This window comes from Juglans regia, chromosome 6, assembly GCF_001411555.2.
Source record: "Juglans regia cultivar Chandler chromosome 6, Walnut 2.0, whole genome shotgun sequence".
NCBI lineage: Eukaryota > Viridiplantae > Streptophyta > Magnoliopsida > Fagales > Juglandaceae > Juglans > Juglans regia.
Window position 1 is genome coordinate 26,556,520 of NC_049906.1, and position 27,953 is coordinate 26,584,472.

The 27,953-nt window shown below is 35.8% G+C and overlaps 1 pseudogene; it reads left to right on the top strand.

Moving 5' to 3' along the window:
* Positions 1–20,820, top strand: part of LOC108997547 — a 43,370-nt pseudogene extending 22,550 nt beyond the window's left edge.
* Positions 20,821–27,953: the final 7,133 nt, after the last annotated feature.

The following is a 27,953-nucleotide window of genomic DNA, read 5'->3' on the forward strand; positions in this document are numbered from 1 at the left end:
GTTTTCTTGTTTTCTTGTTTTAATCTTTTATTCTTTCTACTTTTATTAGCAAGTCTTTGATGCTACTCAGATACTTGATTGTTAAGCCAATCAATCTCACTCACCCTTGCCAGTAACCTCTGAGACATGGTCGCAATAGAGGCAGCATATTGGGCACTGAGATTCTTGATCCTACAACAACCTCAGAATCAGTCCTATTAGAAAAATTCATATCTGCTCTTATCATGGTGTTGACGGCCTCAAGAGAGAAAATTAGTGGTTAAGGCGTAAAGGGTTCCTGATTCAAATCTGGAACATTATTGGAAGAATGTTGCTCGGCCATGCTCTCGTTCAAGATAAACAAAAACTAAGTCAATGAGCAATGTGAGAAATTTTTCGGTGAGTATTCGCAAGGTGAAAATGGTATTTTTAAATAGCAACCCAGCGCATTCAAATCTCTACAAAAATTCATAGAGTTAATCCAGGCGGGACCCGGGCTAGGCTCGAGGCTTTGCAGCACTTGTCGAGACCTGGCTGGGCTTGAGGCTTTGTTGCACTATCTCCGCAGACCTAGGCAACCTGAGCTTTATAGCATTTTTTGTGACCCGAGCAGGGCTCGAGGATTTAGAAGGAAATAATGAAACTTACCTTGTGAAAAACCAACGGCTACAACCAGAAGACAATCCTCCATGACTTGTCCAACAAATCATGCAATGGCTAACACGTTTACAACGGCTAATTATGAAAAATATACAAACCCTCATGTCAAGACCCAAGCAACTCAAGGTTTTGCAGTACTTGTCGAAACCCGGGTAGTTCCAATTATTCAACTCTCCATAGTTTCTACAAACGCACCGTTTTCATCATCCATTGGCATTGTTTGCTGCAATTCTTTTTTAATGATGCTACAAGGGGGAGAAGTTTTAGACTAAAACATTAACATTAACATGTCCTAGTCAATGCTTTATTTTAAAGTAGCATTCCTTGAATTATTACGCTTGTTATGTATACTTGAAATTATGTTTATCTATTGCTGGAAAAACTAACGCACATTCTAAGGGGGAGCATAAGTATTACTACAGGCTTCAATGTTCTTCCAAGTATTTGTCACCATAAAAAAAATGGAAGATTGTTGAACCCAAGGTTTCAAACCTCATATAGTTACATATCTACATATGGATTTTGATGAAAACAAATGAATTCAAGCATAAAGGAATCTCAAGGTCAAGTTGTCTATACAATGAAGCCAAGCATATCAATGAACCAAGCATGAGCAAGAAAGGGACCGGGCTCACAAATGAAGCTCCTAGAGTAATTTTGTACATCTCTTGATAAAATTTGAAATTGGACTAAGGCTCAAAATTAATCTTTTATCATAAAACATCAAATTGCATTTTCCAATGTATATGACATATTTGAAAATTAAAAGTTTGAAATTCGAATTTTTGAAAGATGATTGATTGTCATCTTTCACATTTGTATGTTTTGTTTGAAACTTTTCAAAAAAGTGATTGATTCTATTTTTGGCATATGCGAAAGGTAGATTATTTTGTTTCAAAATTTTGAAAAGTAAATAGTGCTCCTTTTGTCAAGTGCGAAAAGTAGTAGATTAGGTTTGAAAAATTTGAAAAGTGAATAATGTTGTCTTTGACAATGTTAAGAAGGAGAAACTTTGGTTTGGAAATTTTGAAAAGTAAATGATGTTGTCTTTGACAATTTTAAGAATGAGAAACTTTGATTTTAAAAAGTGAATAATGTTGTTTTTGACAATTGCGTAAAGTAAAATTTCAAATCATTTGAGAAGTAAATGATTTTGTCTTTGACATGTGAATCTTTTTAAATTTGAAAATGAAGTCTCATATGCCTATAAATAGCTCATTTGAGATCTTCAAACAATACAACAATAAGAGCATATTCACATCAATTGCAAGTTTTACAACTTTCATTCAAAGCTTTCAATCTCTCTTATCTAAACACTGAGCCTTAACCCTTGTTGATTTTGAGAGAGAAATAGCTTTGAGCTATATTGTTCTTATTCCACTCATTGATGAGTGTTTTCTGATAACTACCCAATATCAGGTCTTGTATCAGTAAAATGGAGTGTATATCTCTTGTGTGTGTAGAAGATGTTCTTCACAGGGAATGGACATTGATCAACACGTGTAAGGTGATTGCAAGTGTGGAAGGTGTTCTACATAGATTCTTTATAGTGAAACTACTCAAATGTGTAATAGGTTTTCTTGTCCACCTGAAGGAGATTTGATAGTGAATTTGGGAATCCTCAAGGGGTAGCTTGAGGCGAGGACGTAGGCAATGGAGTTGAACCTCGTTAAAATACTGAGTTTACATCCTCTTACCCGTACTCTTTATATTTACTATTACTTCGAATCGAAAATCCAAAGATTTGGAGGTTCCATTACACAATCCTTGTCAATAATAATCCGCGCCTATATAAAGCGCTAACAAATTAACAATAACAATCCAAGATAACTTTTCTCGTCTATCATAGGCCATATATAAGATGTCGGTTTCATATTTTTGGTGGGCCCTTAAACGAATCTCAGGCCCAATAAAATCACGAGCACAGAGGAAAAGAATATGTTCCATCTTCATTGCCAATTCCCCATCTTTCTGCCCATGCAAACCCATGATTAAGGAAAATAAACCCTTCTAAAACTGTACTCACAAGTCTCTTACCCTAAAATAGCATATGGAGCCCTTGTCCCAACCTGAAATGGTGTTGATGCCATTCTATGGTTTGTTGAATAGCTGCCCCAGACGGTTGGCTAGGCCAATTAATCAACTGTCAAAGTCTTACAAGTTGCCGGTTTCCCATAGACGAGATATTATGGATCTAATAAAAAGTAAATAGATTTATCAAAGTTCAAACTACGCTTACCTAAGCGAAAGATTATATTACTAAAAGAATAAAACACATGATGGGTTACGTACGTAACATGCAAGCACAGGTAAGCAAGTTATAAATTTTTAACTATTTATTAGACTTAATGTGATGCATTCTGTTTTTTAACAAATCCTCAAGTTGGATTTCAAATCAATGGAAAATTTTAATGTGATGCATTCTGTTCTTTTATTTATCTTTAATCATACTTGCATTAAAATTAAACAGGAGAGTACAAAACACTACAACAAATTTGAGTTTTTGGGACGAAATTATTTAGGGACAAAAGTCGTCTTTTGGGACGAAATTTAAATTTCATCCCAAAAAATTGTGACTTTACAAAATCGTTCGAACGGTCAAAATACCATTCGAACAGTTTTTTCTGTGACGAGTTAAATCGTCTCAAAAAGTTTTTCCAGTTAAATCTTGGCGGGGAAGTAACTTATTATGGCGGGAAAAGTTCACAACCGTTCGAATGAAAATTTGTTGTGTTCGAACGGAAAATATTTGATGGCAAAACATAGCAGGAAGGTTTCTAAACCGTTTGAACGGAATATATTTAGTTAGAACGTATTCAAGCACCATATTTATACATTCAAAGGTATAATATTAATCTCGGTACGAAACTCAAAATATAAAAAAAAATATATCATATAAACAAATTCATTAATTAATTTTATGTAATTAATTTAAAAATATTTTAATGATTTCTTTTATGTTAAATACGATTTTTAGTTAAATAAATATTATGAACCATACACCACATAATATAAATCAATAATTACTCCAAAAAAGACAAAATATTTAATTTATAAATGAAGCAAATTATCAAAACACCATATATACTATCCATAACTATAACAAAAAATATATATAAAAATAAAAAATAGAAACTACTATGATGCGAGGTCTCTACACACATCCTTGACTGCAGCTAATCATCTCTCTACTTGTGCCAGTCAAGTACTGAGTGTGACCTGAGTTGCATTATTGGCATTAATCTCTGTAAGTAACTCATTAACCTCTGTACATAACCTAGAGACAATAGCCATAATCTCTGTACGCAACTCAGACATGGCAATATACACTACATCAATTACTGCTGATGTGTGTACGCCGATCTCAGTACACAATATGTCGACCATCTACTCACGAGTAGATGTGCGTGATGTCTCGGCCTGTGCAGATGTCTCACCAGCTGATACTCAAGTATCTCCCAGCTGTGCATCTCTCTGAATCTCAACCCTGTCAGGAATAACTCCACGAAAACAGAATCTCGAGTGTCCAGTGCTCCATGATAGGGTGATGTTGTTGATTGGTCCCATCGGCTCCAGGGAACGCTCGGCAGGTTCTGCCATGACCTCAGCATGTAGCAAAAATCAAGTGATGAAAATCCCAAATGGCAATATATCCGTTGTAATGAACCGTGCCTCTGATCAGATCCTCTCAAATATATAACCCACGAGGTAGATCAAGATGCCACGAGTGACCCGTATCATAAATCTCGCTCGATCCATGCCGACCTCAGCCTTGTGCTACCGAGGGTCAATATTGTTCGCAATGATCAAATTCATGATCTTAAAAAAAGAAGATAAATCTGTCTGCCTAATACTTTTCGTCCCATCGTATATTGGAGCATTTGGACCAACAATCAACTCTCTGACCTCATGATCAGCAAGTGTATTGATCTCATCTGTGTAAACTGGTCCTTTATCCTGAGACATCTCTACATCACCTAAAGGATCAGACTCTCTAGGCTGCAGGTTCGGATAGGCATCAAGAAGCCTAAGAATACCCAGATATGTAGCGAGTCTATCCGCTAAAAATATAATAGGAGCTCCTCGTATACAGATTCTGTATGCCCCTCCATCGTCTGGGCTAGCACCACCGAGCTCTTTATAGAACTCAGTAACGATCTCAATGTAGGAAATGAGCTCCATTCCTTCTTCTCGCTGATCTAAGATTGGTGCCCAACCACGATCATTGAATACTGATAGGAGGGAATGACCCTCCTATATAAGAGCCACAAAATCATATAGTTTTACCTGTCGCTCAAATGAAACAGTCCGCTCTCGAACTGTTTGGATGGAAGGTTCCCCTAATTTACGACGTTTGTGGCCCCTATAAGACATTATTATGAACCTGAAATTATAAAAATAAAATATATATTCAACATTAGTGATAAAATCTAATTACAACGAAAAGATTTACAAAATTATATACTTTAAAAATTAATTGATAGAACAATTCAATAAAACGATGAAAACAATTTAATAAGCTAAAATAAACAAAATGGTTCGAATTTAATATAAAGCGTTCAAACGAATATAATATATGGTCGAACGAAAATTGAAAACCGTTCGAACGCTTAATAGAGGGTTCGAACGTAAGGGTTAAATCGTTCAAACGAGTTCGAACGGAAACCAGATCGAGCTCGGCCATGGCTGAGTCAACTCAGCAGCCATGAAAACACCCAAAAATCCATTGATTCCATGGTTTCTTCGACAAAACGCATACTACTCTTCATTTCTAAATATCCTACGATAGATTTATGGTGTTCTACGGTGACTATTGATGAAAAAATACAATTTTTCTAGAAAAAAACAAATAAAACCATAAAATCATAAAATAAACGGTAAAATAGCTTATAAAATGCATACCTTCACTTGGGCTGGAAGTGTGTTTGACATAGGTGCTGATTACGGCAGCAGACGGAGGCGATTGATGGGCATTCAAACATTTTCTCACGTTTTCAAACGGTGGGGACGGCGGCGTGAGAGAAATATCTGTCCGCGATAACTTATATGTGTATAACCGTTTGAACATTATATTTTACCATTCGAACGGTTTTACAATATTGTTCAAACGGTATTTGTTTTAAGTCTTGTAAAAATTCATATTAAATGTATATTATATTTATAATCCTATAAATTAAAATAATATATATACTATTATAGTAGATTATATATACTGTAATATGTATTATGACAGTATAATACTTTAAATGAAAACATAATAACTTATATGTATTTTATTATAGTATAATAGTAATATATCATAATATTTTACTATCAAAGTGTTATATATGAGGTTGTAATATATATATATATATGATAGCATATAGTACTATATGGTACGAGTTTATACTTAACTAATATATATCATACTATATATTCCATTATACTTTACTATATAAGTTATATATGATACTATACAGCATATACATAGAGTATAGATTACTAATATACTATCATCTTATAAATTTCTCTATACTTTATTATGTGACTTTAGTATATTTGAGGCTATATATATGTGAGTATATATTACTAATACATATGATCTTATATTTTTCACTATACTTTAGTATAGGATAATATATATGATACGATATATATGATATATAGTATATATTACTATATATCATATAGTATATATTACTAATATATATAATAGTATATATTACTAATAGATATGATCTTACATGTTTATAGTATACGTTAGTATACTATACTATATCTATGATATTTAGTATAGATTACTATATATATGATACTATATATTACTATATATATAATACCATATATAACTAATATATATGATCTTATAGTACTTTTCATTTAATGATGAAAAAAATTATATTTAAACATTAAGGTGATGTGTTCGAACAGTACTCGTAAACCATCGAACACATATGTAGCATTTGAACGTATGAAAAAAATATTCGTACAGATTATTGCAATGGTGGGAAAACATCCCACCAATTAATGACTATAGATAACCGTTCGAATGTTATTTATTATAGTTCGAATGGATTATTGCAGTGGTGGAAAAATATCCCGCAAATTAAAGACTGATGGATTACTATTCAAATGTTATTTGTTATAGTTCAAACGGATGATTGCAGTGGTGGGAAAATATCCTGCCAATTAAAGACTGTTGGATTACCGTTCGAACGGAATTTTTAGCCGATTGAACGATAATGTAGAAATTTGTGCGGGTGGGAAAATTAGCGCGCTGAAAATTAGAAGTTTGTGAATGTCGGAAGTAATGATTTTGGTAAAAAACAACGGAAGAGAAAACGAAGTGCGAATGAGTTCAATTAGACAAAAAGAAGTATATTTTTTTCACTCCCCTACTGGTCGACATTAAAATTGCGGCATAGTCTCGATGTTATGCATATTGAAAAAAATATATGCGAGTATGTGTTAGGAATATTGATGTCAATTGAAGGTAAAACAAAGGATAATATAAACTCACAGAAAGATCTAAAGCGGTTGGGAATTAGACCTGAAATGCACTTGCAACAAAATGGTTCGTCTGTTTACATGCCAATTAGGTAGTATACTTTGTAAAGGAACAAAAGGGCTACATTTTGTGAGTGGTTGCAGAAGATTAAATTACCGAATGGGTATGCCTCGAATTTAACAAGGTGTGTGCGAACAAATGACTGGAAAATTACTGGACTAAAAAGCCATGATTGTCATGTATTTTTACAACGTATCTTGCCTGTTGGTATCTGTGGATTCTTGACCAGAGATGTGTGGATTGCATTAATTGAGTTGGGTGCATTTTTTAAAAATTTATGTGCTAGAACGTTGAATGTAGAAGCTTTGGATCGTATGGAACGGGAAATTGCAATTATATTATGTAAGTTGGAAAGTATTTACCCACCATCATTTTTCGATATCATGGTTCACTTAGCCATTCATTTGCCTCGTCAGGCTCGACTTGCAGGATCAGTCCAGTATAGATGGATGTATCCCATTGAACGGTTTCTTGAAAAGTTGAAACGCAGAGTGGGTAATAAGGCCTGTCTAGAAGGATCAATTGCAGAAACATATATTGATGATGAGTGGCATACATTCTGTTCCAAATACTTCTATGGCATTGACACAAGGTTTGATCGGCCAGAAAGAAACTTTGATGTTGACTAAGCAAGACAACGGAACAGATTTAATGTATTTTCCCAACAAGTACGTCCACTTGGTGCTCAGCGTGGTTATAATTTGTGTGAAAGGGAGTTCAAGAAAGCTCAGTGATACGTGTTAAATAATTGCCCAGAGATAGAGAGCCACTTGAAGTAAGATCAAATTAATTGTTAATTAATCATTGAATTTACTTATTAAACAATTATGCAAATATACTTATTGTTGATAATTTTTAATTTCAGTAATCATATTAACGTGCTAAAAGAACTGGGAGTAAATGATATAGACCATTCCCGAAATGGTTCAAACAATGGGTAATAAATATAATACAGATGGAATTTTGCACTAACATATTTTAAATAGAGAGGATTGTTCACGGTTGAATGTTTATACTTTATTTAATATGTAGGCTATACAAATGCATGCGAGTAATCCGAACGATATATCAGACGAACTATATGCACTGGGCGCATGGCCCTTCGAGGCGCGCTGCTCAATATTCTGCATGTATTTCTCGAGGAAGTAGATATCACACAATTGATCGAAAACTTCATAGGAAAACACAAAATAGTGGTGTCCTTGTCGAAGGGAGTCATAATAGAGAGAATGTTAATTTCTACGAAGTTATCATAGATATAATTGGAATGAGATATGTGGGGGAGCTTGTGGTTTATATATTTAAGTGTGATTGGTGGGACTTAAGCAATCCTCGTAAGGGAAAATGCCAGGATGAATATTTTCTAATTATTAATACATCAAAAAAATGGTATGAAGATTATTTTTTTATTTTGGCTTCCCAAGCATCTCAAGTATTCTATTTATACAATCCTCAGTTAGGAAATCAATGGCAAGTAGTACAAAAGTTTTCTCCTAGAAATATTTTTGACGTTATCCCTAAGGCGGAGGGACAAGATGAAGAAGAAGATGATCTCTCTACTCAAGAAGCATACCAAGAGAGTCAACCTGCCATTAACTTATTTGTGGATTTGAGCCAGTATGAGATGATCCCATTACATGGGGAAGATATTGAGGCTGAAATAGTTGAAGCGACAGTTGATCAAAGTGTTCACTCATCTGAACTATCTACAGATGATGAAAGCGAATCTATGGATGAAACTGATACAGATGATTGATCAGTTTTGTGTTCACATTATACAGTATCTCGCAATTATGCCACCGAAGAGGAAGGAAGTTCGCATCCTATCTCCACTTGTTCATAGCTCTCCATCTGACTCACCATTAGAGACTGACTCTACGGAACAAGGTAAATAGCTAATACTCATTTTTTTAATTAAGATATATGATAATTGATACAAGGTAAATAACTAATATTATTTTATAGAGATAACACATAGTACTCTTCACGGACGAGGCACTACTAGAGGCGTGACGTTGGAAAAATATCATAAAATAGGTAAGATTAAGATTAACATTCCTGACGAACATACCAGAGGTGAGGGACAACAAGCAGCTTGGCTTGCTTCACATATGGGTGCTCTTACACGGACTTATGCACCTTTGCTTACGAGTTTATGGCATAAAGTCCTGCAAGATGTGAAAGAGCTTATAAAGAAGCTTTATTTGGTACATAATATTTAAATAAAAATATTTTTTTTCATATTATTTAATATTCTAAATGATAATATCTTTGTATATATACTTTTTCAATGATGACTTTGAACTAAATTTTGGTCGAAGAGAGGAGCGTATGACTGTTGAAGAGCTTATATGTAATACATTCCGCAAGTATAAGGCAAGATGTCACAAGCATTACAAGAAGTACGAGAATAAGGAATATGCATGCCAGCATCCTTTTTAGGATGTCCGAGCTGAAGAATGGGGAAAATTTTGCGACATATTTGAGGATCCATCATATAAGGTAAATTAAATGAATTATTTGTGTCATATTTGTAATTTTTCACTTACTAACTTTTACAACTTCTATGCAGGAGCGAAGTTCTATAAATAAAACGAATAGATCAAAGTCAAAGATTCATCATCATGCAGGCTCAAGATCTTTCCATCGCCTATCTCAGAAATTGGTAATGTACTTTTTTTTTATTTTTTATATTCTATGTAGTTTGTTTTTAATATAGACTTTATATCTTAACAATGTCTCTTGTAGCAAGAGTCAGACACCAATTATGATCTGACAAAATTATACGTTGCATCACATACTAATAGTAATGGAGAGTGGACATATCCAGATGCTCGTGAGAATTATGTAAGTATTATAATTTCTTTTAATTAACCATATTTAAACTATTGTGTCAATATTAATTTTATGGTTGTCCTTCGTGCTAAAGTAGCATCAGATCATAATTCATCAACAAGTGATGTTGAAATTTTTACACAAGTTATGGGTCAACGTTCAGGCTACTTGAGGGGTTTGGGTTGCTGTGTAAAGCCTTCAGGCTCTTCATCAACAACAAGCACTACTGCCATTGCGTTAGAGAATGCAAATTCTAGGATTGAAGAATTGATGGCAAATTAGCAAGAGTTAGAGGCTCAATTGACAAAACAAGCAGACATGGAGATGCGCATAAAACAGCAAAAAAATCAACAAAGAGAGATGCAACTCCAAATGCAAGAACAACAAAGACAGATGCAGCTTCAAATGCAGATGCTTATGCAACAATTCAAGCCTCCAAACAATTGAATTTCATTATAAGTGTTTTTGTATATTGAACAATTATGTATCATGTACTGATAATTTTATTAGTATTATTAGTATTTTATTTATTTAGTTCCGACTTATTAGATTAGTTTTATTTATATTGAACAATTTGTAATGTATTTTTGAAATATAAATATCTATTTGGTTTTAAATTGGTATTATTGTCCAAGAAAATAATAAACGTTCGAACTCTCATCAAATGTTCGAACATATAAAAATGGACACAACCGTTCAAACATTAAAAGTTAGAGTTCGAACAGTAAAAATTATGTGCCGTCCAAACAGGCAATTCACTATTTACATTCGATCATAAATTTTTTTGTTCGAATGTTTCTTCATGTGTTTTTGGTCGAACGGATTGGTATCGATCGACCGGCCATGAAATACCCGTTCGAACAATTACTCATGGTTCAAACGTTATTTACAACGTTTGAACGAATTTTTGAGACGAATTTAAATCATCCCAGAAAAAAAATTATGTTCGAAGGGTCCCAACTTAATTTCGTCCCAAAAGATATTTTTTGGGACGAATTTGTCATTTCCATCCCAAAATACCTTCTGGGACAGTTTTATAGGAACGAACTTGGGATAGTTTTTTTCGTCCCAAAAAAGTTTTTGGGATGAAATCCCAGTCTTTTGGGACGAAAATTTTCGTTCCAAAAGATCTAATTTGTTGTAGTGAAAGGTGGGGGTGGGGGACCTTGACAAAAATGAAAAAAAAAAAAGTAGAATTGGGATTTGAATTATAATATAAAAAATTATAATGATGAGATAAGAATTTTATATCTCATCTCATTTCACGGCATTATCAAATAACACCTGCTTCTTACATCATTGTTATGAGACCAATATTATATATGAAAGATACCATTTTCATATCGTTGACGTCACACATATTTATTTAATTTTAAATGTATCCTATCAATCAAATCAAACAATGTCAGCTGTGACGAGGAGGATGTGTCATACACTCCAAGTTGTAAATATTAATTTCCTTATTTGCTTGCTCTTTTGTACTTATCTGTGAATTGTAATGTTTTATGGGTCCCTACATTGAGATGTTTTTAAATATATGGAATAGATTGAGATATATGTTTAAATGTAAGAAATAAGCTGAGATATATTTACATTTTATGCGTAGTTGAAAAAATAATAAGTCTCAACAATAATTAGTTTGAGATAAATTAATATGAATTTGACACCCTAACATACCCTTACTCATTTTAACTTAATGCATCATTTCTAATTATATAATTTTATTTACTTTAGTCTTATAAATATACCCATGCTAGCACAGGCTCTTAAAAAAGAGAGAAGCTATTCCTATTGAAAAATATCATCGACAAAAGCTACTAATAGTCTTTTTTTTTTAATGGTTAAGGGTGTTTCTTAGTGACTTTATAATTTTTTTTTAAATAGTTAAAGGGTTGAAAAAAAGATGTTTGAAAAAACCTTCAAAAGAAAAAATTGCACGTTCAGTGAATTTTTTTGGCGATGCTAATCGGTGGGTGTAGTTGCACACCTTAAAAAAACTAGGGGTGCTACCCGTCCCTTATGGGACGGGGCCACCCCTTCCCCAACCCCCGCCCCCACATGGGCGGGGCTGGGAATTTCTTTCCTGCAATCTGGCCCCATCCATGCGAGGGCGGTGTACCCCATCCACTGCACGGAGTGCGGGGATGGACTTCTATCCGGCCCCTCTCCTCCCTAATCGATTACTACTGTGTCCAGTGTCCACCATTTTTCCAACCACAACGACAAACTATTGAAACCAAACCCCAGAACTTGCCGACGGAATCAAACCCCCCAAAAGAAAATGAGAGGGAAAATCTGGTTTGAAGATCGAGAGAGAAGAGGGACTTGCTTTTAGCACAAAGCGAACTCGAAGGGGAGCAAAACAACTCGTTTGAAGATTTGGAAACAGGCTTTGACCTCTGTAGTCTATGGAGCTCGTGGACGTGTTGGTTTCTTCTTTTCCATCCTTATTAATCTGGTTTCTTGTCAAATACATGTAAGGAAAACAAAAGCTTCAAGAACCTGCAAAATAAAGAGTCTTGCAAATGAAACTGGTCAGAGGAAGGAGATTTTGAGGAAGAAGACAAAGAGGTTTGAAGCAGTGGATTCATCTACATAGGAGGGGCAGAGGCTCAAAGGCAAGAGAGATCGAGAGAGAAGAGGGACTGAGTTGTTGAAGAGCGTTCGGGAAAAGTAAAAATGTAAAGCTGAAAACTTGGCGACTTGGAGGCTGGGTTCCCCTTGTATATGCGGGGGCAGGGCAGGGCAGGGCGGGGGATTTATGGAGCGAGGCTGAGCCCCTTCCGTCCCCCGCCTCCACAGCGCCCCTTTCATATGGGCCAAGGGCCCCGCCCCCCGCTTGTGGGGAGCGGATCCCCCGTCCTGGCTAGGCGGGGGCGAGGTTAACAGGGCGGTGCAGTGGGTGGTGGGCAGCGGGCGGGCACCCGCTGCCCACCCCTAATAGAAACTATTCAAGAAAGTATTTTTTACTAACTATATATTACAACCAATATATATATATATATATATATAGTAGCAGCGCCTGCCACCCCTCATTAGCCTCCCTTGACAAATATGTTCTAAGAGTATACCAAAAGTAAAAAAAACTCTTGATATATAACTTGTCCGTTTCATATTTTTGGCTGGCTAGGAGAGTAGGCCAATCAACCGTCAAAGTCTTCCAGGTTTCCGGTTCCCCATAGACGAGATATTATGGATCAAATAAAAAGTCAACCTACGCTTACCTAAGCGAAAGATTATATTACTAAAAGAATAAAACACATAGCCGGTTACGTAACATGCAAGCACAGGTAAGCAAGTTATAAATTTTTAACTTAAAGACTTAAAATATAGTAGCAGCGCCGACCAACCCTCATCAGCCTCCCTTGACAAATATTTTCTAAGACTATACCAAATAAAATAAAATAAATACTCTAATGATATATCCATGATTCTTTGAAATTCGTACATGACTGTGACATGATACCGTCACAAAGAGATGATTGCCAGGAGTGATATAAAAAGGTCATATGGTTGAAGGCTTAAGCGTATGTTCCACAACAATCCATTTAAACAGAGAAGCAAAGCTTCACTAATGGCCTACAGATTAATGGATGTTAGCATTCTTGATTCAATCCAAAATTGCAAACCCTCTACATTGCTCCCACCTAAAAGACCCGTCTCAGCTTTAACAAGAGGAAAAGGTGGCGATGTACCTCATCCTTTCCAAAGCATGGCCCCTCATGAAAACTCAAGTATTGACTTTACTATTATCCGGATTTTTTTTATTTTCTCTTCTTTGAATTTCAAACGTGAAATCTAATCCACTCACATGCATATGCACTCGCACGTCTCTTTTTTTTCTCGGGTTTTCTTCTAGGTTCTCAAACATATATTCATACGGATGCAAGCCGCAATGCCCCATCGTGAATCCTCCTCTCACGCATCAAACGTACACATGCACGGCCCCTTTCTTTCCTCCGCTTGCACGACACTGCATTTATTTATACACTCACGCACACAGAGCACTTGCCACAAAACCTCCTCCCCTCAAACCGCAGCACCACCTTGCCGCAGCCAAGCCTTCACTTGCGCCACTGCACGCACTGAACCACCGCATGGCCCGCCCTTGAAAAAGCCTTAAACCCGCTGCATCCTCCCCTGTTTTAGCCCTCAAAAACAGAGCACTGAGCTCTCCGACCGTGAGCCACAGCCAGCCACCCTTAGCCACAGAACTCGCCTCTGACCACCATAGAATATTTCGGACCACCCTCAGCCGCCAAGGCACGCCGTAGCAGCCACGGACGCACCACTGTTTTTGCACGTCCGAAACAGAGCATGCTGTCACCTTCTCCACAGTAGCCACCGTAAGAGACACCAAACCACCTCTCCCACGGCACAGAAAGTACCGACCAGCCTAACTCCGTCGAGCCCACTCCGTCCCGGTAAGCCTCGACCGTCGTCGTCCCCCTCTTTCTCTCGGTTTGTTTGCGGCTTGTTCAAGCTCCCGCTCTCTTCCTCTCGGCGTCAACTCCCACTCTCCTCCTCTCGGCGTCATACCACCACTGCCCAGAGAATCCACTCCCGTCTCCGGTCCTTCCCCAGCCACCCAGAGCCGCCGCGCATCAGCTTCCTCTCTCGGTGAGCATCGCACCTTACCCGATTGCATGCATTTTCCTTTCACGCGTAAACCGGATCATGCAACCCGTAAATCTTTCTTTTTCCTTAGGTTAGTTATATTCCAAAAATGCCCCTCTATTTTATTTTCCCAAAATGCCCTTGTACAGTATGTTATTTTCCAAAAATATCCTTGCTTATTTAAGACTAACGGGTAAGGCTATTTTAGTGTCGGGAAGTGTTTAGGTTTAGAAAATATAGACTATTTTAGTAGTTAGGTTTTTAATTAGAATCACTTGTTTAATTAGAAATTTATGTAAATTACGTGTTTTTTTTTATAGGCGACCGATTTCGTGCCGAAAATAGTGGTTTAGCGTTGCAAGGTAAGTAGCATGATCATATCCTTATACTTATGTACAGTGAGCTGTTTGTCTTTTTATAAAAGATATTATGCATGTATGCCCTTTATTGGAAGCCCCTTTTTACGTACCCAAAACATGATGAAATTATTTATTAAATGCATGATTTTATGTGAAAGATTATTTGTGGAAGATTATTCATAAAATTATTTAGGAAATGCATGATTTTATGAGAGAGTTATTTCATAAAATATTTATGAAAAAAATCATGATTTTATACGATGAAACATGTATCACGACGTTTATGAAAGAATGCGATTTTGTTTGAAATCTATGATGCGATATAACAAGTATGTATGTGATTTCTTTGAAATCTATGAAATGACAAGTATGCAAGTATGATTTGATAAAATATGTAACGGCCTATGTTATGATATGAAAACGGTACCTATGTTATGGGCATATTGCATTGCCAGGTCGTGCATGCTGGTAGTGCACCCAGTATTGTCTTCCTTATGTATGGATTCCACAACCCGCGGCCACGGGCGGAATCGGAATCTTTTTAGATTCGCTAACCCTAACTCACGGGGGTCAACAGTGGGTAACGGCCTATGATAAGTGAAAGATAAGTTAATGTTCATGCTCATGATTTTTATGCATGTATTTATGAATATGCACGCTTTTCAAGACACCTTATGTTTATTATGTTTACTGTATGATGTGTTGCTTATTGAGTATTCGACTCATTTTAGTTTGTTTTCATGTTTTTAAAACCCCCAGGTGATGACATTTATGAAGATGAGACTGCAGGACAGGACTTGACTCCGGGAGACAAGGCTGAGACCTAGATAGATTTTGCTATGATTATTTCTATGGTTTAAATAAATTATTTTGATAAGCACATAAGACTTCTGTATTTTTTTTAAAATGCTTCCGCAGACTTTATTTTGAATTTTCAGTATTTATTGAAATTTGTTATATTATGGAATTCTTTCGTATCTGGCGCGTTGTTAAAAAAGGAAAAGCTTTTTATATTTAAGTTTAGTAGTAGCACACTGGCTCCTCGAAAATTCTAAAATGTCTTTTCGGGAACGGGGTGTTACAGTTATTCACCCGAAAGATTGATAAGCTGAAGGGAGAAGTAACAACGATGTTTTACGAAGTGGTAGATCCTATAAAGCAACTTGAGCTTATTGACATCTTGCAAAGACTTGGAGTATCTTATCACTTTGAGGATGAAATAAGGAGTATATTGGAAAACAAATACAATACTCATCATATTGGTGATATTTGTGAGAAGCAGAGTTTATATGCCACAGCTATTGAGTTTAGACTACTGAGACAACAAGGATACGATGTATCTCAAGGTAAACAACATACTAGTAATGCTTTGACGAAAATAAATAAATAAATTCACATCATATTCATAACCTCTGGGTTATTTTTTAACAATTGTTGAGCTTTGTTTGTGGCGCCCCCGACCCCCATGTAAGGAAAACACGGAAATCGAGATGCCGGGATGATGACAACACGGTCACACATCCCAATGTAAGTGCCAAGTGTGTGTACAAGCGACAGTGTATAATAACAACGCAGCGGATTAGTCAACTAAGTACCAGAATTTAAATACAAGTAAACATCAGTAGAAATTTAAAAGCAGTTATACAGTCATCCAAAATAAAGTTAACACATGTCCCGAAAATACAGAAGGGTAAAATAAAATAACAATAACCAGTGATCCCAGATCACTCCTCGGGCGGAGCCGTCTCCTCAGGCTCGCCCTCCTCCTCCTCATCTGCATCAAAATCTGCGTTACCACAGAATGGTACCGCAGGTAAGTATAACCCAAAAATAATCTCAGGAATAAAATGCATTTAATACAACTAACATGCATGCATATGATGAAATATGCATTTTTCCTCAAAACATCATTTTCCCCGAAAATGATAATTTTCCAACACACGCCAAAAATCTCATTTGGCCCAAAAATAATCCGTAAAACATTTTCCCAGAAAATGATTTACACAAAATCCATCTCACACCATTTTTCCAGAAAATAGCCAATTAATCCGTCAATACCCTATGCACCATGGCCTCCCCTAGGGACCATCTGCACGTCCTGGCTTCGTAGCGATGCCCAGTTCCGCGCCCAGCGCGTTCATGGCCGAGCACTCACTACGCAACGAACGATGCCCAGTTCCGCGCCCAGCGCGTACATGGCCAGACATCCTTTAGTCCCCGCCAGCAGAAGGACCACGGAGTCGGCACGAATCTCTCGTCCGATCCCATTGTTGCCCAGCGACAATCCAGGAGACGTTACTCAGTTTATTCCGCTCCCGAGTAACCAGAGGAGCTCCACCGAGATAATGCCCCATCTCGGCTTGGGGTCGTGATACACACGCACCCAAAAATATTCTCACATAAAATCATAACTTTCCAAATCACACATGAGCATGAATGCAATACACGAAAACCCAGTTTTCTTTACAAACATGATCATGCATGAAATAATGATATGCACATGTACCAACACAAATCCACATTCCTCAATAACCAATAACCAATCCAATCAAACCAACCCAAACAACTCCAATCATAAATCCATCCGACCCCCGTACTCCTCGGACTCAGTCCGGCATGCCAAAAAAATACAGTGAAATGGGTTAGTGCAAAAATACATAAAATTCATGAGAATTCTTTGGAGAAATACTTACAGCGCTATATGATAATTTCCGGAGGATCACGAAGCTGAAAAAGGCGACGTCTGAGCAACACCACAGTGTAAAATACACTGTGGCCGTGGGTCACAAATACCCACTTTTCAACGGAGACAAACGAAGACCCCAAAATGATAGGGTAGGGCCTAGAGAGGTCGGTGAAGCCAATGGTGGTGGTGGTTTGCCGTGGATGACGGCGCAAATGGTGGTTTAAGGCCAAAAATGTACAAATCGGAAATGGACTTGGTGGGGCTTCACCGGTGACGGATCGGAGCCGGGGTTGGGTCCAATGGGTTGCCAAGAGGTCGGGGATGAAGTGGTAGGAAGATGGTGGCCAATGGTGGCGCGACGGCGGCGCGAAGGCGGTGAAGGCCGCGGCTTCAAGGGTGCGTGGGGGCTAACGGTGGCTCGGATGGAAGTGAGGTTGGTAGGGAGGTCGGCCGGCGGCAGGGAACCAAATGGAGGGGGCGGTGTCGACCACGGCGGCTCGACGGCGGCGGGCTGGGAGAGGGGACGAACGCACGGGAGAGAGGGAGAAAGGGAAGAGGGAAAAAGCAAGAAAGAAAAAGAAAAGAAAGAAAAGAAGAAAGAGAGGAAAGAGAAAAATAGAGGGAAAGAAATGAGGTCCAGTCCTCATAACTTGGGTCACGAAAATGATCCAACGGAAACGATTTTAAAACCACAAATTAAATAAAATAATTTAAACGTAATGGTAAAGTCAAATTGAAATAATTAAATCTCACAGTAATTAATTTAAATATTAAAAGCAATTTAAATGCACAACAATAAATAAATATTAAGAAAGCACATAAAAATAATTTTCACCAAATTAAAATCATAGAAATAAACTCACTAAAAATCCAACCAATTTTAAAATAAGAGGATAAATTTTTGAATAAATAAAAATAATCCTTCAGTAAAAATACACTAAAATACGGGGTGTTACATCGTTTGATTGCAGAGAGTTTCAAAAGTTTCTTCAATGAAAATGAAAATTTCAAAGAATGCTTTTGTGTTGATATTGAAGGAATGCTGGCTTTGTATGAAGCCTCATTCCACCTGAGAGAAGGCGAAAGCATCTTGGAGGAAGCAAGAAATTTTGCAACCAAACACCTTAACGAGTATGTGGATCAAAATAAAGATCAATATCTTTGTACGATGGTGAATCATGCCCTAGAGCTTCCACTGCATTGGAGAGTGATAAGGTTTGAAGCGAGGTGGTTCATTAATGCATATAGGAGCAGAGAATATATGAACCCTACCTTGCTTGACCTTGTAGAACTAGATTTTAATATGGTACAAGCAATCCACCAAGAAGATCTAAAAGAAGTGTCAAGGTAAAAAGACATTTTATGCTCATTTTATAACTTGGATCTTAGTCTCAAGAGCTATGAGGACATTTAGGGCATGTTTGGATGCTTGAAGTATTTCAAAATCTTGTAAATAATAGTGGAATGGTTTGAGTGAAGATGTGTTTTTTTTCTTGGAAAAGAAGAGAGAAAGTTGAACAAAAGTATTATCAAGTTAATTTTTTTTAATATTATGTTTTAATTTTAATTTTATTTGGAAGTTAGTAAAAATTATATTGGTTTTTGTATTTGAATACCGATGTTGTAATGATTAGATAAAAATGTTGAAAATTTGAAATTGAAAAGTCTTTTGTATTTGAGTATTGTGGGAATGAAATTACAAGAAGTTTTGAGAATTCTCATGTTGGCCAAACATCCCCTTGCTTGATATATACTAGATTATGGAGGTAAACTGCAATATATGCTCTAGTTATAAAAATGATATTATTTTCTTGTCTCATACAAAAGGTGGTCGAGGAGCACTGGCCTTGGAGATTTGAGCTTTGCACGGGATAGAGTGGTGGAGAATTTCCCTTGGGCAGCGGGAGCATTATTTCAACCTCAATTTGGATATGAGAGGAGAATGTTAACAAAACTCAGTGCATTGTTGACAATATTAGATGATGTCTATGATGTCTATGGCACTTTAGAAGAACTTAAGCTCTTCACTGATGTTGTTGAAAGGTTTGTATTAATGGTTACATTGCACACCTCCAATACTTCCAATATGACCACTTATCTTTGATGCAAATACTTATATGTAATTTGTTCATGTGATCTAGATGGGATGTCAATGCAATGGAACAACTTCCTTATTATATGCAAATTTGTTTCCTTTCTATCTACAACACGGTTAATGAAATGGCGTTTGACACGCTCAAGGAAAAGGGATGCAACATCGTTTGGTACATGAAAAAGGCGATAAGGCCTAGACTTTTTTATTCATCAATATTTACCGCACTACTACAAGAAAACTGCTTATTTGTGAGCTGTTATTTTCAGCAAAATGACTATTTTAAAAAAAATGTTCACAAATACCTATTTTTCTTGTAGTATATATAGCCATAGAACTAATTATCTATTTTAACTCTTCTAATTCTTTGATCCATCACAAATCTTATAGTGGGCAGATATATGTAGATCTTATTTGTTGGAGGCAAACTGGTTTTACAATGGATATACACCAAGCCTTCAAGAATACTTTGAATGTGGATGGATCACAATAGCAATACCAAACATAATGGTACATTGTTATTTTTTCGTCACAAATCTCATAACAGAGGAAGCCTTGGATTCATTGGAAGAGTATCCCGATATAATTCGTGTATCATCATTCATTATGCGACTTGCAGATGATCTCGTAACATCTTCGGTTTGCCAAACACACTATCCTAATTCTTTTATCAACAATTTATTGGGCTACTACTTCACATGAACATAGGATAACATATTTTTGTGTTTTGTACATAACTTAGGACGAGTTAAAGAGGGGGGATAATCCTAAATCAATCCAATGCTACATGAACGACACTGGTGCTAGTGAGGAAGACGCTCGTCAATACATGAGGTCCATGATTAGTGCAACGTGGAAGACGATAAATGGAAAATGCATTGCAAGTTCTCTATTCTCTGAAACATTTAATGAGATCGCAATAAACATTGCAAGGGTGTCTCAGTTTATATACCAGCATGGAGATGGGCATGGCATTGGAGACTGTGAGACTAAGGACCGCGTGTCAGCATTGTTTATTCATCCCATTCCCATGGCTAAGAAATGATGAATGGTTGACTAAATCATGTACAAATATCTAATTTCTACTTTTTCTAACTCTTTCTTATATTTGGAGATTGGATGATCATGTGTCAAAGGTTAGTTGTCTCTTTACCTTTCTAATAATACCGCTCCTTGCAAAAATAAATGATGTACAAGCACTACAACACAATTTATCTTTTGTGACAGAGGAAACTGTCACCAAAAATTGCCAAAACATCACTAAAGATATTTGGTGACGATTTGAAACCGTCACCTAATGTGCGTCACAGAAAACAATTGGTGACGGTTTATTGTTAAACCGTCACTAAAATGACGGTTTGAGGTGTTCCGTTTGGTTGAATGTTCGAATGTTCGAATGTTCCCATTTTTTGTGACTGTTGAGAACTATCATATAAAGTAACGTTTGGTCTTCTAATTGAACGTTCGAACGGCAATTCGACCGATTGGCTTTCGAATGAAAGAAGTTGACTTTCGAATGATTATAGTTCGAACGTATTATATTTACGTTCGAACGTTTATGCGTCCGAACGTTAATTATAATAAACGTTTGAATTTCCATTCGAACGTTAACGGACCAATGTTCAAAAGTAATTGGTTTAACGTTCGGACATTATTTCGAATGTAAACGAAGGAGCATTTGAATGCAAGTGGTACATTTGGAGGTTTGTTCGAACGTTAATCGTTTAATCATTTGAACGTTTTGTTCGTTTGAGGGTTAGTACGTTCGAATGTAGATGCCTACATTCGAATGTTAATATACAATTTTATGTATTCACATTCGAACGTACAAATCAGAAATACTAATTTCATAAAATTTAAAAGCATACCAATTGTATCATATTATATACCATCAATTAAAAAATAACAATGTCTTATAAAATTTTAAAATTAGATATTAAAACTAGCCACCACCATTTATAAAATTTATTTATTATTTTTTTCTCGCCCACCGCAATTCTATTGCAACGACATTGTAACAGTCCGCTAGAAATTCACTAGTGCAATTCCTATTGACTTTAGGAACCTCGTGAAAACTCCATAAGTTTTTTACGAATCGACCAATCGCGCAGGTTTCAGTCTGTCAACATAGTCAGTGTTATCACTCGCTAGGGTGTTAGAAATATTAGTTTAATTATTTGAGTTAGTTAGAAGTATCAGAATTTGTTTTGGTCTACGCCATTAGACTCAGTTGATTATTTATGATTTTATGGCACAATAGTCAATTTTTATAATTTTGGACGAAACGGCTGTTCAAAATTGTGAAATTATTTTTAGGGGCACTTCGAGGTTGAATTTTAGTAAATGATTTTCATTATAAGTTAATATGAATATTTAGAATTTTTCAGTACTAAGTTTATTATACTTTTTTTTTAGAAAATAGTAACCTCGATAAGCGCATCCAATATAATATTTTCAAAATCACAGTGTGGAATGTCGAAATTAGGTTAGAGAAGTTTTATTTGGACACTTGGAAAGATCTTAGCCATACATAGTGAATAATATTAGAGACTTGGCACAAAGAGGAACCATTAGATGAATTTGTAAAGGAAGTCAAGATGTGAGATCATGCCACCTAAGCAAAGTTTTGTTTCATCTGATCAACCAAATTGTGCCAGACCAAAGAAGGTTTCAATCCTAGCGAAACCCTAAATGGTTGGAATCCAATTGAAACCCCAAAAGGTTGATTGAAACCGAAATCCTAAACGGTTTCCCCAAACCCTAAAGTTGGCCTCCAAACCCTTTTTAATCTGATTTCTAGTATTGTGTTTAATCACTTGATTAAATCACTTCCACATGCTATTAATTAATCAAATCTTTGTTATGACAACATTCTCCAACCTTGTAAACCTTGGAAATTTGATTGGGTCAAGAAAAATTAGTTTTGGGCATGGTAGCATCTCAAACCCTGACCAAACCCCCTTTAAACCCCAAATTGAAGCTCACTTAGTTGGGGCCCAACAAGACCCACGAAATTGGCCACCTTGGCAAAGCTTCTTGAACAAGTTTCCTCCCCCACATGGTAGACCATTCACTGCCATTGGCTGCACCCAATAGTGCCTTGTTGTGAAGAAGAAATCCACTTCATCAACCTCCATCTCTCACAGCTGTTGCAGGCAGTCCTTGCTTCTCTCTATTCTCCACTTTATGTCACATAGCCACCTCCAATCAATGCTCATTCAAGCCCATAACTTCCCCCTCCAGGAGTCTAAAGTCGTGCAAGACATACTTCTCTCCATTTTATTATTTCTTTCCCCTGTTCTTGGAGAGAAACCTAAAAGAGCTCTCTCGACCAGATTTTTGGGTCTTTTTGCGTTGCCATTTTCAATCCTTTGCAAGTATTTTCTCAAGATGACTCCTTCATAACAGTTGTTCATATTTGAGTGTAGTTTCCGTGGATATCTTATTTGCCTCATTCCATGCTCATTTGATGGGTCTAAAGTATTTTAACCATGGAAAGGTCATTCGAAACTAGAGAGTATGTTATGTTTTGGAAGTTTTGACCAAGCTAATGGATATATCTTGGTCCGAAAATTTTATGGAGTGTTTTTAACATGTGTTTATGAATAAAACTTTTGATGATAGATTTCTTTAGATTTAGAAACTTGAAAACTGGAAGTGGAAAAACAGTTTTTGTTTGATGAAAGTTTGAATATTTCGTGGTTTAATCTTATTCCAAAGGTTTTGATATTTTTATATGATGATCCTAAGCCTCTTATATACATGTTAGGATGTTATTTTGAAGATATTTAAAATTAGTTTTAAAGATATGATTTTCTATGCAAGAGGATTTTGGTTAGACCTAAAATTTGATGTTTTTGGGTTAGATCCATGTTTTATTAAATTTTTGCCATGTGATTTTAAGTTTTATGGTTGGATCTTCTTTAGAACACATTTTCAAACCATGTGATATTTTATTTTGAAGATCACATGTCTTTAAGCCATGGATCAAGAGATTGATCAAAGTCAATTGAGAGAAAGCTTTTGGTTTGGACTAAGTTTAAAACCAAGAACTCCAAGTGTTGTTGTGTGATTTTTGGTGACTTTGTTTGATGATTTAAAGTGTGGTTGATCTTAGGATTATGTTTTGAATATGTTAGAAGTAAGATTTGAGTTTTTTGGAATTCTTGGACATGTTTTTATTAAAGTCAAAACTTGTGATTTAAGGGTTTACTTTTCTTAAAAAGTTTTGATTTTTTTACAAAAATTTTGGTATTGATGATTAGATTTTTCTTAATGGATTTTTTTAAGTGTGTTTTTAAACTTAGGATAGGAAGATCTTTCTTACAAAATTTTGGTTTAATCATGAGTTTTGAATTTTGAAAGAATTGAACCAAAATTAAGAGAAAATGACCTATGTAGGTTTCGGCCATAGTGAGTTTTCTATAGTTTTGAATAGTTTTAAATTTTTCTGAATTGATATTTTAGTCTAAGACAAAATTTACATGAGGAATGTAAATTTTGGTAATTTTTTGAGTTAAGATGTGAAATCTTTAAGTTAGGGTTAAAATGGTCATTGTCCCACAAGTAGAGGGTATAATGGTAATTTTACTTTAATTTTTCTCTTTTTACATTTCTAATTGTTAGTATTAAATTTCTAACTTTTAGAATAACCTCTTACAGTTCCTCGTGTTTCGCGCTTATTCTCGTAGAAAGCGACTATCAAGGTAAGTTAGCTCTTAACTTACTATCAGTTTACTATGTATGTGTGATGGGTAAGGGAACAACAATTTTTGTTTGTATGTTGTTTTATATGCCTTGTCATGCTATGTGATCCCATGTTTATCTTTTGCATGAATTATTCTGTCACGAAATACTTATCTGTTACATAATATATTTTGTCTCATGTTACTATATGTTGCAAGTATGTCACATTACGTATGCCATATGTTACATGTATTTCATGTCACGTAATATTCACTATCACATGTTATGTCATGTTACGAAATATTGTCTGTTACATGTTATGCCAAGTTACAGAATATTGTCTGTTACATATATGCCATGTCATGAAATATTTTCTATTACATTTATGTCTCAAAGTATGTCATGCCTATTGTCTTATGTTCATGTCACGTTATGCTATGTCAGGACTTCTGTCTTTTATGTCACGTTCATGTCACATCACGTTACAAAATGTCATGTATGCCAGTTAAGTTATTCATGTCAATCACGACCCTAAGTGTTAGGATGGGGTAATATCCTAGTGGAACTCCTTTGTTCATGCTGGAGTGTCTAAATAGATGTGAAATTCTCTGGGTTGACGAAGTACAGTCAATAGGTTGCGAATGGGGCCTAACTAGCTGGTCACCAGAGCGTGCCAGGCACTAACGCCGATGGAGCCATACTTTATGTTACGTGTGTCCACAGCAAGTATGGCACAAACAATTCATGGGGTCACAACAACTGTGGAGCATACACTACGTGAGACACAACAATTGTGACACGTAGAATATGTGGGGCCACAACAACTGTGGAGTACGTATTAACGCACTCACAGCTGGTATAGACACATGTGTTATGATGCGGTAATCGACAGGGACACACAGCTCAAGGGGACCCTTGTAGCACCCGTATTGTCACTTTCTGATTAAGTCTATTGAAAAAGATTCCAAGTTCATGTATTTCATATTCAAGTCATGTTACACGTTATGTTATGTTCAAGTTTACGTTCATGTCAAGTTTCAGTTCATGTCAATCATGGTAACCCCATGAGATAAGATTACTCAATCATGGTGACCCCATGAGACAAGAATATGTTTCAAGTTTATGTTTATATCATGTTATGTTTAAGTACACATTCATGTTATGTCATGTTCACGTTCACGTTATGTTTCAAGTTTAAATTTATGTTATGTCATGCTCAGGTTCATGTTATGTTCAAGTTCATGTTCAAATTATGTATGTTCACGTTCATGCTATGTTTCAAGTCCATTTTATGTTTCAAGTTCACATTCATGCTATGTTGCTAGTCCATGTTATGTTTTAAGTTCATGTATATGCCATGTCACGTCAAGCTAAGTTTTAGTTTCAGTTCAAGTTATGTCATTTATGCCATGCTATAAGTCAAGTTATGCTATGACTTTGATTATGCATTCATGCTTTTAGTCTCATGCATGCATCATTAACCTGTGTGAAAGTTTCCTGTTAACTTGCTGAGATTTATAATCAAGTCTCACCATGGTAGTCCCAACTACCATTCCCCCCGAATGGTAGGCGATGTGTCAGGATCAGAGTAGGGAGCAGACACTGGCAGACTGGAGAAGGTTGACTAGACGTCATAAACGCAATACGGATCTTGCAACCTCCATAGTTAGGTCTTTGGATAGTATTCCGGCATCGTTAGTCGAGTTACGAGAATTACTCAACGAACTAGCTCAATAGTGTATTTTGACTAGACTCTGTTGTTTTGTGATTACAATCTTCTAAAACCTGTGCTGTAATCGTGGATGTTTTAGGTATGCATGGTTTATGTTTTAACTATTTGGGATATTATAAGTTTGGTGCATAGTATTGCTAAAAAAAAAAAAATTATCCTCTGCGAATATTGCATAATACTATATGCATGTTAGGAACATTGCATCTTATATGTCATGAATGGGGGCAGGTAACCTTGTGTTGCATGTCCGGACGCTTCGGATGTCCGTCCTATCCCAAGCGGAATCTGGGGGCCTCACAGACCTAACATGCTCCATTTACACCATCATCTCCCGCTGCACTTGCTCTTGAACTTCACTGCGTATTCTTTCCTCTTGGTCTCTCTATTGGTCCTACAAATGCGTCTCTAAATGAGACTGTCGTTCTAAGAGAGACTCTAACTCTTGCTGTCTTGACCTCATATACTCATTCTCACGCTGTGCAGCTTCTAAATCTTTAGTAAGATTATTAATTTGTGAAGTCGATGAGGTTGAGGAGGATGAACATCTATGCTTGATAGATCGTCCCAAATCTCTTGCCATACTAGACTGCGGCCCGAGCACTTGCGTGAATATGTATGTCACTAGGAGAGGATTCCCCAGAAGCTAACTGCATCTCCATCATTTTTTCCTGTAATTTGAAAGGTAATGGTCATTAATAAGTAACATATTAAAAGAAATAGAAATAAAAAATAAATTATTCACATGTTACATAATTTATTTACCAAAATTAATATTGCTTATATAATTATCTGTAGCGACAGGATCCATCCACTCACTATGCTAATTAGTGTGAGCAGCAACATAGACATGAATGAGGGAAAATTTTTCAGGATCATCATGTTTCTAACAAAGCGACATTAGCAATTTTAAAAAAATAATGTTCGTACTTAAATAAAAGAATATCAGAAAAATAAATGAATTCTATAATTTTTTAATTACCATTTTTTCAATAAGACGGTGGAATGACCTTGAACCGGCACGATGGTGGACAGTTAGAGCGGATCTATTATGTGCATTTATAAAACTCAAGTGCTACAAAATATATTAAGAATGTTAATTGTAATATGTATACATATAATATATAGAACGAATATGAATGTAAATAATTAAAAGATATAAATGTAAAATACCTGATAATCTGGAAATGCGAAAAAATCACAACACTTTCTTCAATCATCTAACTTCATCTGCTGGAAAGGACACTGTGCAGCCTCTTCCAACGACTCAAACATCTTGAAGTGGTCAAGACATCGTCCCTTATGACGTCGGAATAGTGTAGCCATCAACTCATTCACGGTTCTCATTTATTTGATCCTTATTTATTTACTCTCTAGTTTATTATAAATAAGTGTATTTATTTATTCCAACTCTCTACTGGTAGGTTCAACACTTTCTCCTTGAAGAGTATTTTACTTTCTTTATTCATATATATATATATTTAATAATATATGGTTAATAATATAAGTTATATACTTCTTTTTTGCTTCTTCTTTTTTTTTAAAATTAAATTTTATAATATAATTATATCTTGAATAATAATCATATTCTAACTAAACTAGTATGAATATATTGTATATACTTATTAAATGTTAAATATTAAGTCTCATATTAAATGTCTATTAAATTTTTTAATCTTTACTTAAATTAAGAGTCTAAACTTATAATTTTCTTGTTAAAGAACATATTCAAAAAACACAAAAAAAATTTACATAAATACTAA